Source organism: Cavia porcellus, unplaced genomic scaffold (genome assembly GCF_034190915.1).
Source record: "Cavia porcellus strain 051 isolate PalLab524CR breed Dunkin Hartley unplaced genomic scaffold, mCavPor4.1 scaffold_31, whole genome shotgun sequence".
NCBI classification, from domain to species: domain Eukaryota; kingdom Metazoa; phylum Chordata; class Mammalia; order Rodentia; family Caviidae; genus Cavia; species Cavia porcellus.
Genome location: NW_026947514.1, coordinates 29814498 through 29830352, shown reverse-complemented (window position 1 = coordinate 29830352; position 15855 = coordinate 29814498). Strand labels below are relative to the sequence as shown.

At 38.9% G+C, this 15855-nt stretch overlaps 1 protein-coding gene across 11 annotated transcripts in view; it reads left to right on the top strand.

Moving 5' to 3' along the window:
- Positions 1-15855, top strand: part of Rgs6 (regulator of G protein signaling 6) — a 613466-nt gene that overhangs the window by 222785 nt on the left and 374826 nt on the right. The window contains exon 3 of one of the 11 annotated variants that reach the window (XM_063241037.1): positions 3744-3860. The exons of the other annotated variants lie outside the window; for them this stretch is intronic. The gene's annotated coding sequence lies outside the window, so the exon portion shown is untranslated. The remainder of the gene's footprint in view (positions 1-3743; positions 3861-15855) is intronic. 11 annotated transcript variants of the gene reach the window in all.

Below are 15855 nucleotides of genomic sequence, written 5' to 3'. Positions count from 1 at the left end.
TCTCATCACTCTAGGAAAAACCACTTTTAATAAACTACTAGTATTGCTGGATTTACTAAAGTAGCTTAAATGACATAATCTAAAAGATCTTACAGTTAATAAAATCTATCTGAACCTTCTAGTATTTGTTTTTCCCCATTTTGGGGGAGACAGACTACCTGGTATGCCTTGCTGGATTCTTTTCTGCCTGAAAACATTTACTTCCCTTGCAATTTTATTTCTTTTATTATGTTCCTTACTTTCAAAAACATGTAATTAAGTGGGAACTAAAGGACTTAACATTTTTTGTTATATTTGTATGCTTTTTGTATGTATTTCTTTTCTTTAGTTAATCTTGAATAGATACTAGTAAATTTATGTAACAGAATAGAGAATTACATTATTTGATACACTGAGGAGATGCCGAATTCAGGAATTTCTTGGATGGGAAAGAGCTCCTTCTATTGTGACTGGCCAAATTTACTTCTGAAGGCTGCCTACGTTAGACTTCAGAGACAGACCAAAGAGGGAGGGAGGTTTGAGAAGTCTACATGCGCAAGCTTTAGAGACATTAGTTGAGGGCAAAGAATAATTGGTAGGAATGAGTCCATCTCACAACTTGAAAGTTCTGTAAGGAAAAAAATACACACTTCTCTATAGGCCTACTTAGTGGATATAACACAGCTCATGGAGGGACAAGACCAGATTCTAAACTCCCGCCATTCTGTTCCTTCCTTGTCAAATGTACTCAATTTATTATGAATTTTTTTGTCTGATTTTTCATGGTGATTTTTGAGGACTTGGAGCTGGACTAATGTAATTCTCATTTATTTGTTCCTATCATTTTGTGTGTACTTTGCCACATACTGTTTTAAACTTTGGATACTTTTAAAATTTTTTTTATTTTAAAGAGAATTTTAAAAAAAAGAGAACAGAACAAAGCAAATCAGAATGGAACAATGCAAGCAACACAGCACTTTACAACAAGACAACCGGATATCAACAGTAGCTACATAATGTTTCTTTCCTTTGAAATAGTTGAGCATACCTTCACACACAATAATATCTAACTTAACAAAATAGTATAAAACCATTCAAAAGAATGAAAGCATTACAGGACTTCAAAACCAAATAACAGGAAATGAACAATGGCTACTATAATATCTCATTTTCCTCAAAAAATTTGTTTATACCATCACACATAATAAAATCAAATAAAGTAAAACAGGATAGAATCAAAGCAGAAGAACAAAAGCATGGTAGGCCTTCAAAACAAGATGATAGCAAATCAGCAGTGGCTGCCATAATGTCTTGTTTTCTTTAAAATAGCTATTCATACCATCACACATAATAAAATCAAACAAAACAGAATAAAACTAATCAAATCAAAGAATGAAAGCATTATAATACTTCAAAGAAATATAATCAGAAACTATGATTAACATAAAATTTCTCATTAGGCCATGTTGGAAATTAGGGTGCTGGGAAACCTAGCAACCAGCTCATCTCCCTGGTAAGCAGCCATGAGCCTTCTGGTGCGTGACCTGAGAATCAAACATCCCATCCTCCCACCCCCACCCCCATGAGCAAATGGGAGCCAGAGGTCTGAGCATCTCTTGGGAGGTTGACCATATGCAATATAGCAAATATGGGGGATTTCCCTCTACCATCTCTTTGAAGGCAAATATTGTTATCACTGTTTTTGCATTGTTCTGATTAATTGTATTGCTCTATTCAATATTTTGCTTTATAAGTTCTATAATGTTCTGTATTTGGTTTGATTTTGCTATACCTGATTGAAAGAACAACTATTGTGAAGATAACAAGATATACTATGGCACCTATTACTGTTATCCCAGTAACCTGCTGTGACATTCTGTACCAGTTTCATTGCACTGTCTCAGTTGGCTTTGTTCTGTCTTATAATAAGAAATGGACAGTAGTTTCCACCTTTCCCTCCCAGGTGTTTCCTCCCCTTTGCTCTTACATTAACTATTTTGCTTTTGGATCCCATTAACTCCTATTTCTTATGCTGCGGTTCACATGTATGAGTTTGAACTGTTTTGGCCATAAACATGATCTCCAGTTGTGTCCATTTACCTACAGGTGCCTTGAGATTATTCTACTTTATAGCTGGGTAGCTTTCCATTGCATGAAAATACATATCTTTCTTATAAATTCTGCAGTTGATGGGAAAGTTACTCTTGCTTTTTTGTTTGTTTTGGTCTCCTGTCCCGTGAAACAATTGTTTTCTTTGATTTTCAGTCTATGAATTTCTTTTCCAGTTAAATGTGTTTCTTGTATACAGTGTATCAGTGGATCTTGTTTCTTGATCCACTCTCCCTGTGTTTCTTTTTATTGCTGTCCCGAGGCCTTCTACATTAATGGTTACAACCAGCATACATTGGTTTGTCTCTGCCATGTTATCCTCCTGTTGTTGGCCCTCCACTTTTCCCCTTCATTCAATTGCTTGTCTTATATGGTGACCCTCCTCTGCTGCTGTTCCTGGAACCATGGTCATCTTTACCTCTCTCTAGAATATTCTTTAGCAATCTCTATAGGGTTGGTTTAGTAGTCTTGAATTCCTTCAGACTTGTTCTTTATCATGGAAGTATCATGTTTTTCCATCAATTTTCAAAGATAGTTTTGCTGGGTAGATCAATCTGGGTTGGAAGTTTTCTTTTAGGGTTTGAAACACTTCATTCCAAACTCTTCTTGACTTGAAGGTTTGTGTTAACAAGTCTTCTGTGATTCTGACTGGTTTCCTTTATGGGTGATCTGTCTCTTTTATCTAACAGCTTCTAAGTTATGCTTCTTTGCATCATCCTGCAGCCATTGAGTAGTTATTTTCTGGTCCATGTTATTTTTAAGAGATCTTTCCTTTGAGATCACTAGCTGTAATCCTGTCTTCAAGGTTTGAAAGTCTATCTTCAGTCTCTTTCAAGCAGTTTTTCCAGCTTTCAATTGAATTTTTAATTTCCTGCATCTCTCTTTGAATCTGTTTCATGCATTGCAATTTCTTTCTACATTCATTCAAGGTTTCCATCATTTTCCTGTGGTCCTCTTTATTGTCTATGTCTTCTTTAGACCTGCTGAACAATTCTTTCAGTATGTTTGTGATTTCTTCTTTAGACATTGTTTCTGATTTAACTGCTTTTACAATCTCATGAAGTTGTTTACTTACTGCAGTTGCTATCCTCACAGAGATTTCAGGTGTGTTATTGTCTTCCATGACCGTATCTCCCAGAGTTATGGTGTGTGAGCTAGAGGTCTGAGTTTGCCTTTGGCTCCTTTTTCTTGACATTCTCCTGGGTTCCTCCCAACAAGCTGGTTGTGGGATTCCAGGCACTTCCCACATTGGCTGCCCCTAAGCAGCGTAGGGAGATGGGACAGACACCTGGGTTTCTCTAATTCCAGATTAAAGGGAGGTAGCAGAGTGTGGAGCAGGCTTCTGCAGAGCTATGCAGCTACACTGGGGCTTCACTGATGATCAGGGGTGCATGCAGATAAGGTTGCTTCTCTCAGCCTGTGTGCCTACACTGGGTCTCCCACGATGGTGGCAGACACACAGGGGTGTATTTGATTCTGCTAGTGGATGATGGCTGTCTGAGGGAACCAAGGGCCTCGAGTGGTGGCGTGCAGATGCACAGGGCTTACCTGGCTGTGTGTCCCTGCTCCTGCTGGCTGCCTGCAGGAAGGACCCTTCTGGGGGCAGCTCCCTGAAGGTGAAGGTGGATCTGCTTGTTCTCTCTGCCCACCTGCAGGATGTGGCCTTTTGGTGGCGGCACACAGCAGGCAGAGGTGGATCTCTCTGTCTCCTTTAGCCCGTGCTGGGCACGTGGAGGAAAGGGCCTTCCGGTGGCGGTACCTGGCAGGCAGAGGTGAGTCCTAAACTTTGGATACTTTTATACTGAATAATTTAATCTGTTTCAATTCCTTATAGCCCAGTTATGTATTTCAAACGAGTAAATCATTTTTAATGCTAAGTATTTTTAAGGGAGAATATTTAATTATTTATTTATTGGGTCTAGTGCTGTAAAGGAAAATACATTAATGTATCCTCTGCCTGAGTTCTCAGGCCTGGGCATTCTGCTTTAAGCTAAGTAGAGAAGATGACAGATGCCAAATTGGTATTACCTACTGATCGAACATTTGGCTCTGTGGGCCTTTGGTACCTTCTGTCTGTCCTCAGAGGTCAAGTGGAGAGGTTCAAAGCATCCTCTGAAAAAGCAAGACAAGAGCTGTAGTTCCTGCTGTTCAGCTCAATCTTGAGCCTTTACTGAAGCGCATATGGCCCTGTCCACCTATGGCTCTGTCTGTGTAGTCAGCAAGGCCAATCTGGAGGGGCTTCTTGCAAAGCCTCTGCATTCATGTTGTATTATCTATCTTATGTTCACTAGAAAGTTAAGATTGCAGTTCTGGAAATCAGTATATTTTCCTGGATAATGTTATGTGAAGCAAAATTATCTCAAATCTATTGTATACTTAAGCTAGATTTTTGAGTTACAAAAATAAAAATGAACACAACAATAAGACTAAAATAATACAAAAGGCAAAGTAAAAATCTTCCTTCTCTCCCCTGAATCTGGATCTCTTCTTCTTAAGAGAGTTAAGGTGTTAAGCTTATTAGTCTAAAAATTTTTTTAACTTATACTCAAATTTATATATGAATGCATATGTACATATTTGTACATTTTAAACAAAAGCATATTTTCTAATGTATTAGGTAGCTATTGCTACATAGTGAATTGCCACAAATGCAGAAGTTTAAAACAACATAAACTTGTTGTTGCACTATTCTCTGTGGGTTGAAAACCTGAGCCTGCCTTAACTGAGACTTGTATTTTAGTGTTTCTCACATGGTTACATTCAAATAGTGGTCCACTGCTAGGCCCTATCTGATAGCTCAACTGTGAGGATGTACTGAGCTAGCTCGATTTTATAGTTGTTCCCAGGATTCAGTTCTCATACACTATTGTCTAGGGCCTCAGGATCTAGCTCACTATAGGCTAGAAACAACCTCCATTCTGGCCAGGTGGGTCTGTCCACTAAGGTACCTATCTTCATCATCCCAGGAGGGAGGGATTCTGCTTAGCAGATGGAAGTTGCAATTGTATATGCCATCATCACAGAAAAAAGACAGCTCATCACCTGTGTTACATTACATTGTGTAGGAGCAAGTTCTAGGTCCTCCCTACATTTAGGGGAAGAATGTTACACAAGGGCATGAATGCCAAGAGATGGGGGTCACTGGGACATCAGAGTCTGTCTTCTACACTATCTCAACATTGACTGTGAATGTAGTCTGTACTTACATGACAACAAAAATTCACTACGTGCCATGTAATACTCTTTGATCATCTTTCATGAACCTTCTTTATAGTGTCCATGATGATGATTATCAAAACTTCAGGGCCTATCAGTGCAAAGAAAGCATCCGTATTCTAAAAATGTAATTAAGAGTCAACGTGAGTGAAGGATCACTTGTAAACTGTGGGCAAAGTAAAACATTATCACCAGATGAAATGGTGAGAATAGGCACACTGTAATAGCTAATATTAAATAGCTAGACGTGACAGAGTAATGAGCAGTTCAGACAGTGGAGGTGCTGGTTAGTGACTGGCCCCGTTGGAGCACCTGCCTAAAAAGCTTCATTGTGCCTGTGCTAACCCATCAGGGGTTGAACACCAGGGCTGAGTGGTGGTGGTAGGGACCCTAGAAGATCTCAGTGATTACTATTTACCAATCATGAAAAACATTTTAATTACTTAATAATCACCACAGCTATAGTGGTACAAACTGCCTGAATATTAGCTCTCTTATTAATAGAAAATTATATCTAATCCTCATTATATGATGTCTTATAATATTTACAAGCCATAAAAAAGGAATATGGTCAATATTGTCTGTGCCAGTGACTAACTTTTATCAGGGACTGACAATTCATGTGACTGATGGTTTTTAAATAAAGAACCAAAATATTTAGGAAAGCTTACTCAAAAACTATTTATTGAGTACCTACTATGAGTACCTACTATGTGTCACTAGCTCCTAGAGATACAGGAGTGAACAAGGGCATGATTTGAACTATAATACTTATTTTTTATAATATAAATCTATCCAGTAATATCTTGCATCCAAAATTTCTGAGGTCAGAGACTCACCTGAAACCTCACAGCATCCTCCTATTAGACCTGCAGTGATTGAGTACAGGACCTTGGTCTGAGTGTGGGAAATACCAGAGCAATATCCATCTTTATCAGAGAGCTCGCTGGGGCTTAACAAAGTTGTCTGTATTATCCACTCACTTGTTTTGAAATTAAAAAGTTGGAATTCTGTCTTCTCCATCCAGTGATTATAGATTTTGCTCCTAGCTAAAGCTAGTTTTTGCTAGATTTTTAAAGCAGCCTATATCTTAATATTTATGGAGTTGTATGAAGATATAAACACAGAGCAAATGCCATTCAGCTACACATTTACAAGATATAAATCAAATCAAAGGAAAAAATACATTGTTTTCCAGCCTTGACAGCTGTGCCTTAGTAATGACCTATAGGCTAGATTTGAACTTAAATCTTGGGTGCTTTTAAGGTTAGAGCCAGCACATGGATGGATAGAGTGTCCGGTTCCACTCCCTGTCTCTTTCTATGCTTCCCGGTCCCTTTCGTGAAGCCCCTGGCTCACATTCATATGACCCTGTCTATGTGTTGAAGTGCTACCCAGAGGGCCCTCAAGCCATCACCCTTTAGTCTCCCTTGGGTCTTGGAGAGTTGCAGAATTCACCCTCAGGAGCAAGTGGGCTCAGAGCACCCTTGCACAGACCCTAGGAGTGGACACAGGCAAGCTTGGGAGCACTTGCTGGGGTATGCCAGAAATATCAAGTTCCTGCTGCACTTTGAAGCCTTACTACAAAAATTAGACTAAGAATTACTATAAAAATTAGAATAAACTGGGTGTGGTGGCTCACACCTGTGATCCTTGCACTCAGGAGGCTGAGGCAGGAGCATCGTCATATGCTGCAAAGTGGGTTCAAGGCCAGCTTGAACTACATAATGAGACCCTGTCTCAAAAAGACCAAAATAAATAAATAAAGTTTAAAAACTAGAAAAATCAGAATGTATTCTAATTAGAAAATATTCATAATTTTATATGGATCATGTTCTAAAATGATAGTATTATTGATGTATTGGTTTAAATAAATTTACTACTAAATTAATTTTACCTTTTTCTTACTGTCTGATGTAGTTCATAACTGACATTCTATATGTAGCTTGCACCCAGGGTTCCTTAGCACTGTACTGGGCCATGCCAGTCTAGAAGGGTTAAGTATAGTCCTGCTAGGTATCTTGGTCTCATTGTCCTGTGAGGAGAACCCAGAGAGGAGCCTTCAATTCCCAAGTAAGGGCCCTTCTTCCTTGGAGTACTTGTTCTTTATATTATGGTTTAATTCATTTGCTCTATCACCCTTTCATGGCTAAATGATCTCCAAATCTCTCTATGTTCATGTGGTTTTTACTTGAGGCAAAAGTGATAGTAACCTTCACTCTTTACCACTCCCATCATCAATTATTTTTTAATTTTAAAGAGATTAGGACAAAACAAAGCAGATCAGAACAATACAATGGAACGACACAGAATTTCACTAGAAGACAACTCGTAATTAACAGTAACTACCACAATGTCTCTTTCTTTGAAATAGTTGAGTATAACTTCATATACAATAGTATCAAACATAAAAAAATAGTATAAAAACATTCAATTTTGAATCAATATAAATCAGGCATGGAAAGCAAAATTATTTTGTATGGTAGCTGTTTTTGAGAAGCTGTTGTTCTGTGGATAAGACAGAATTTAATCATGAAGCACATTTTTTCTTTTTGCAGACACCAAGTCTCTTCCCTCCTCTCCCTTTAGTTTGGAGGCACATTTATCTTTCTGAATTAATTCTTCTAGTACACTGAGGGCATGAGGATCAAGCAGACTTTTGAAGATCCAAAAAGATGAGCAATGTGCTCTATGTGTTGGGGTTAACAGATGTGCTATCAAATTCTAAAAAAAAATTTACTTACCTAACCTCTAGTGAAGGAAACTTTAGAAAATCCCTCATGACTTACTTAAGAAATTTATGTTTATGCTATGTGGCCTTATGACAACTATAAGAATTTATAGTGACTGCTTTAGACCGTGGCTTTAGAGTTTCAACAGAAATAGTGGCTTACTTAAGGGATAGTTCCTCATGCTCCTGAATAAATCTGATCTGGGTTTACGAGTAGGAGGATTAATGATTCAGATGTCTGAAATATCCCCAGTTTATTGCTGCTTTTCTTACTGTGGCAAATAGTGGCAGTTAATAAAACATTTTCCTCCTGAATACTCACATGGACCGTATTATAACTCAGTCTCTCATGCACGTGGGTATGCTCATGTGCCCAGAATTGCCCATTGGGATATTGGTGGAAATACTATGTTGCTGTCCACACGATCATTTACCCATACACTTTTCTTTCTTCTGCCTATTGGATGCCTAATATCCTGAGGCACATGGGCATTCCCTGGGAGTTTGTGGGAAATGCAGAATCTCTAACCTCAACCTAAATGAGAGGAATCAGAATCTGCATTTTACCAAGATCTTCAGATAGTACTAGGCATATTAATATTTTTTTAAAAATTGTCCATGGAGATGGCAGAGCCACTAAATGGAACCTTGTGGCTTTGATGAGAGCCACCCAGAAGAGCTGTCTCTAGAAGCACCTAGAGGAGATGGCATTAAGTAAGAAATCAAAATGTTATCATTATTAAGCCACTGAGATTTAGGGATTGTTTATCACAGCAATTAGCCTTTCCTGGATATTATAGTCACAAAAGTATTTGAAGAATACTATGCATCTTCAGTATACCTTCTTCTTACTAGTAACTCTGCTCACCAAAATGATTATATTGTTCCTCCTCCATATGCCAAGTACTTAGTAAAGGCCAAGATAGACATTATAAACAATGTTTATATGGCATAATTATACTCACAGTGAGTACAATTAAATCTTCATCTATTCATACATTTGTTTTTAGTATGTAGAACAGTCCTATCAGGAACAGTCTGTTTTACCTATCATAGGTACAGATAAGCCCTCAAAAACCAGCCTCTAAGGTATTAATAAGAGAGATTCACTGAGTTTTCTTCTACCTATGAATCTAGAGATGCAAGATATTCATGAGCTGGAAGGGCTTACTGGATGTGTACTTGAGGTCTGGGTGCGTATGTGGTCTCAACACTGTGTTTTAAAATCTTCATTAGAATTCTCTATATTAAAACCTTTTAATTAACACATCTAGATAATTTTCACTTTTTGGTTTAAATTATACATAAAACTAAATTATTAAAACACAAGCTTTTTCAAGCTCCTCACTTTTCTTAATTAGCGCCATATATATGCATGTACACACATACACTCCCACACAGGAGGAAACAAGAAGCTAAAGGGCTCCTATACATTTTGTACCCGCAAGTTTTGGTTACTTTTCTCTGGTTGCTAGAACAAAATACCCGACACCCAAAATGAAGGAAGGAAAGGTTTGTTTAGCTCAGTTTCTGGTGGTTTCAGTCTGTAATCAGTGGCTTCAAGGCAGGATGCCATGGCACAGGGGCAATACTTCAAAGCTACAGGGGCAATACTTTTAGAAGACAACAAAAACAGCAAGAGCAAAAGAGGGAGAAGAGTAAGCCTCTTTTCCTCTCTTACATTGCAAGCAGGCTACCTGCCCTCTAGGGCATGTGTATGTAACTTTCACACCATATTCCTGCCCTCCTCTTCCACAGGCTCAGGAAGTTAACGAAGTGAGAACCCTGGCCCCCTGCTGAGTCACTTAAACTTTTAAACTTCGCAGGTTGACACAGTGTATCATATTGCATCACATACATAAGAGCACATATATGTGTACACACACATACACACACACACGTGCATGCCTGTATGCATGAACACACAAACTCCATCATTTTCTCTTCTGTTTTTTCAGCCAGTTGTTGTAGAGAGGAATGACAGCCTTCATTTATCACGAAAATTTAAGTGGAAGAGTGTCATGTATAAGAATCTCTTGCCTGGAGGCTAGGAAAGGATTCTTTGAAGCTTTTGAAGTTGTTCTATACTAGGATTAGACCAGAGGGTCCCAGCTTGAGGGTCCATCAAAGTCTTTTTAGTAACTACTATGATAGAGGTCTTACCAAATTTTAATTTTTCTTCAATTCTCAATTCTCACCTACCATATCTTGGAGGTCTCTGTACTCAGATTTGTTTATAAAGAAAATGTTGGATTGTCTCCTTTTGAAGCAGGAGGAGAGGGAACTACCTGTCTTCTCCCTGGTTTCTTTATAAAGCTTTATAGCCAACAGCACATCTTGACTTCGTTATTGTTATTGTTAGTAGTAAAGGAGAAAAAACAGTATATAATGCCACAAAATGTGAATTTATCTAAGCTGACCTTTCATACTGAAGCCTGAATTATTAGCATGCATTTTTCATTCATTTTCTCATTTAATCATTGCACCAAGCCTGTATAATAGGCACTGTTATCATACCATTTTTTGGAGCAGAAAACTGAGGCACAAATGTTAAGTAACCTGCTCAGCATTTCTAAAATTCTAACCAGGCATCCAGCTCCCAAAGCTGGATCTTAATTGTACTTCCTCCTCTGCAGGATTGATGGTTTTGGCACGTGTTGTGGTTATTCCCAAGGTATTGTATTTTGTGGCCCTAGATCTGTCTAACTCATTGAAATACGGAAGCTTCATAAAGATTCAGACTGCTCAGAGATATGAAAATGGCTCATTGGCAGGGTGGGGCTTCAAAGGGAATCAATTTCATTCCCTTCCTAATGGGCTATGCTAGTTTGCAAAAATCAGGAACTGTGATGATTTAAGATGCATTTGAACTCTTTTAGATTTCCATAGAACCTCACTCAGCAGTCCTTTTGAGATGATGTCATAGTTCTTTTGTGAAAACTGGTAATGTCTTCCAAAGGCAACACAATTTACAAATGTTATCCTTACAACACCCTTGAGGCTTAGTAAGTGGTATTTAGTTACCATTAAGGAGACTATAAAAATTAGGTTGTGGTTGTTAAAATTTGTTTTTGTACTATAGAGAACTAGTACACATGCAAATACTTACATTCATATGTGTTTATATATTATTATATATAGACACATATATAAAAATTCCCTAAGTGGCATATGAATATGCACTGGTGCATTGCATTCTGTTCCATCACAAAGAATGCTAGCTGTGGTCTACAAAGCTGACCTCTTTGCTTACTAATGGGATATAAGCTACAGTTTGAAAATCTTGGCACTCAGAGGTTCTTCAATGCTCATGGGTCTCTCAGGTGGTATTCTGTTGCTCCCTTCTAATATTTTGTAACTACCATTAACTGTGCAGTTTATTACACTTTAAACTTTAATTTTTAAAAATGTGTGAGAAGATAGCAGTTTGGCTTTAGGTGTAGTGATATGTCCTCAGGTCCTTTTCACATACTGAGTGTTTAATTGAGTGCTAACTACATGTCATAACTGATACGATCGCAGTGACCAAAACAGAGCCAGTCACTCCACCGGAGGACCTGACTGGAGTGGGAAAGTGGCAGAGCAAACAGTGCTTGGGATCCGAAGTGTTTCAGATTTGGGAATATTTACGTAGACTTGACCCGTTAAACGTTTTCAATCCAAAATCTAAAACTTTCTGAGAAGCATTTCAGAGTTCTGATTTTGGATTAGGGCTTCTCTACTTATATATCATCTCTCAGGTGACACTAACGCTTCTGAAGAAAACTTCAGATGTAGGTTGAGCTGCGGTGACATTTGAACAGAAGATAATATAAGCTGTCTTCCCTGCTTTCTTATCAGACCTCAGACTTTCCTTCCTCTAAAGCAGTGATTTTCAGCCAGCGATGGGTTCACAATATCCAGGAACAATTTTGTAATATCTACTGATTGCACAGTATCTGGAGATACTTTTGGTTGTCACACTTGGGATGGCATCTTGTGGGCAGAGACTTCACATGCTGTTCTTATCCTACAATTAATAGGGCAGCTGCCTCTAATAGAAGTATATGGCGCAATGGCCACAGTAACAAAGTAGAGGAAGCCTGCTCTAGCTCACACTGTTGTGTTCTCAGTCCCTAGGTGGGCAAGCAAAGAGCACTCAATTCTCTGGCCCTTGGGATCCCTTTTTTGGGCCCTTAAGAGCCAGTGCTGTGATTTCTCTTGGTGACACAGTTATTTTCTGCTGAGCTCCAGCAATAATGGCAACATGAATATTCTGCTTCCATGCTTTGTCTTGCCAAGGCTATTTGCCAATTAAATATGCATTCAGGAAGAAAGATATCATAACTTGACTTTTTTTTTTCAATTACACATTTTTTTCAGTCCCCTTCCATCAACTTCATTTCTTGAATGATAGATGGAGATTGTAATAGGAGATTGTACCCTACGTGGGCTTCAAGCGTGTCTTGTAAATTTTATTTAAAAATACTCCATGACTCTAGTATCTCTGGATCAAAAGGATCTGTTGGTACCTTCCTGTTCCCTCTCCCCAGCAGAATAGTTAAACTGAAGCATACTCTTTTTAAAATGGCTTTGGCTCTAAAAGAAGATGAAAGATTTGCTGTGTTTCAAAATCACTTCTCTATTTTGTAGTTTCTTGTAACTGGTCATCCACAAAGCTATTAGGATTTCACATCCACGAAATGATTTGAAAGAATGTTCGGGTCATCTATAAGAAAAAAATACCTTCTTGATTTGAAGGGGCGAAGCTTCTTAGGCTGCCCAAAGAACATCCTGGCAGACCCTTTCCTGATCTCAAAGCATAGCTAGGGAGAGGACACCATGATGGTTTCTCCCTGAAGAAGGTGCTTCTGTTCCCACATGCTGGTTTCTTATTGAGGCACATCTGGGCAGGACTGTTATATAAGCTGATGCCGTGTCAGATGCCCTGGTCTTCTTGCTTCTTTTGAGACTTGCTCCCAGCCTCCAAGCTGCAAATCAGGGAATTCAAAGATGAGTTAATATGCTTCAGAAGAGCATTTCTCTTCCTTTAAATTTTTGTTTGTTTGTCTGAAAATCTCAATAGCCTATTCAATTCTTGAGAGTCCCTGGAAATACCACACTTCCTCCAAGTAGCTGGCCAAACCTGTTGTGGACCTGGTCAGGGACCTGTATCCTGGTCTTTTTCCCTCTTGCAAGCCAGGAAGCTCTCCAACCACTCAGCAGTCAGGAGAGACTTGCCACCTGGAGTTGACTTGGGATGATCCACCCATCCATCAAAGCGAGTCAGCTGTGTGAGGACACGGCTCTGAGCCTGAGATTCACAGTGATATCACAAGATGCAGTTTTGGTGCCTGGTTGCTATCACAGAGGCCCTTGTACAGAATCTACAATTAAGCATTTTTCCCTCTGGATATAGATTGGAGGATATTCCCTTGTTGCCCAAAAAGGAAAGCAGTCAGGGTGTTCTGTTAGCCTTCAGGTCCAGGCAGGCAAGTTCTCCAGGAAATGCATTAACTTGTTGCTTTGATCTTGGAGCTGCTTTGGGTGTGGTGGTGGAGGTGCTCTGCTGAGTGTCTCTCCCAAATCATCCCTGCTATCTCTAAATCTTGAGGATTCTCTCCTTCTGTATGCCGTTTTCATGATATTTACTTGCAAGTCTTGTATTCTGGTTGAGTATTGCAGCAGAAGACAGGAAGAATTAAATAAGGCAAGAGAAGATATCTCAGCTTACTACAATTTTTACATTTCAATTATTCATAATTATATTTCACGTCTTCTATGCCAATAATCAACTTTCACTTTCACTAGAGGCAAAATAGCATGGTTTTAGTCTGTCATATCTATTTTTGCTTTTATTCATTTATGCATTCAACAAAACTTTATTGAGTGCATGCTATGTTCTAGGAAAGGGGCTGAGCTGGCCCTGTGGGAGATGGTAAATGTCAAGGTGAAATAAGGCACATTCCTCCTCTCATCTAAAGGAAACCAGAGATTGACTCGGAGACTGTACATTCTCCTGGAAAACATTGGTTAGCGATGACACAAGGCAGTGCTCGAAGGAGTGAGACCAGATCAGAGATTCCTCAAGGGCAAGGACGATGCTGAGGTGTCACTAGATTTCCTGGGCCATTGCAGGGTCTGGTGGCTATTTGCTTTCTCAGTGTCAACTGAAATATTATTGTGTGCCTGAGAGAAGAGAAGGTGGAGAAGAGAGGGAGGGAGGAAAAGGAGTTGAAGACGCTGACCTAGGGAGACGGGCATTGCTGCTTTTCCCTCTTCCCTAACTGGGTGATGAATGGACTCTGAGCCCATGTAGTCTGGATGAACGTGTCTGTGTCTGAGTCACCTCTGCCACCTCACCCTCACTCCATCTCAACACTCAGCAGAAGAACAATGAATGCACTTCGGTGGAGGTGGTCTTCAGTTGAAAACAAAGACAGTAAATTCCAACGGGAAAATTTCACGGCCAACTCTAAGTCCCTGGCACATTTTTCCAATCCACATCTTGGAAGGAGGCAGAATTTGTTTGGGGTTCCATATCAGAAAGTTAGATCAATTATTTTCAAGCAATTTTTGTTGAAAATATGGATAAACATGCCCACTGGAGATCATATTTAAGGAATCCAAGAAAGTATATTATCTGACCCTCTTTTAGGAGAGATGTGTTTGCCTGCACTTTGGGAATCTCTACAAGAACAGAGAAGAGTGCTCTGCGATTTAAATTTGCCCAACATAGCACCTCTAGACATGCCTGCTGCTGTCAGAGCCAGGGAAGACACAGGAAAAATACCAACAAAAGGTTAATTCCAGTGTACACACTGAGTCAATAAGAGGAAATGACCATAAACAACATTGCTGTATCATCTCTAGTAATGTGCCTTTGCTCACATAAGAGGCTTCTTTTTCTTTGTTGCCCAGGAAGAGCAGAGAGTAATTTTGAAGTCTTCTGAGAATTCAGACAGCAGGAAGGGAGGAAAGAGGCTTGGAAAGGGCAGAGTTAGGTCAGTGAATAGTGAGAAGTTAATGGAATTACCTGAGTCTGCCTAAATAGAAAGAGATAGCATTTTTAACTAGAAGAAGCTTAAAATATAAAATGTATGCATTTTATGTGCCACAAACTTTTATATACACATTAAGTACATATCTATACAATCTTCACTTAGATCAAGATATGGAATATTCCACAGCCCAGAAGGATCCCTTGGGTCCCTTCCGATCAACATCTCCCCCAGGAAACCATTGGTTTATCTATTACTGTTGATTCATATGCCTGTTTTTGAACTTGGCATAAATGAGGACATAAGATACGAACTCCTTTGTATTTGGCTTTTTCTCCTTTCAACATTATTTTTAGGAACTTTTTCTATGTTGTTGCTTATATCAGAATTTTTTTCATTTTAAATACTGTGAATAATTCCACAGCATGAATAAACCAGTTTGTTTATCCAATCACCTGTGCATATAAGATCTGTGTTCAGTTTCTGATTCTTTGAAGTGAAACTGCTGTGAACATTCCCATCTACCTCAGGGTGTATGTCTTAGGAGTGGTATTATGGGTTCCATAGGCCACATGGGTAAGCCTGTGGATAGCTTTCTCCCTGATGCATTCAATTTTTCTCTCCAGGACAAAGATAAGATGTATTCTGAGCAGGTCAAGCAGATGACTATGCTAAAGAACAAGATGCTAGGAAGATCCCAGAAGAATGATGCTACTATATCTATTCCCAAATAATATAGAAATAATGATTTTTAAAGACTCAAAGAGGAAAAGTAGTAGATTTAAGAAACTAAAATTCTCTATCATTGTCAATTTCTTACAATCCTATTTTGAACCTCTA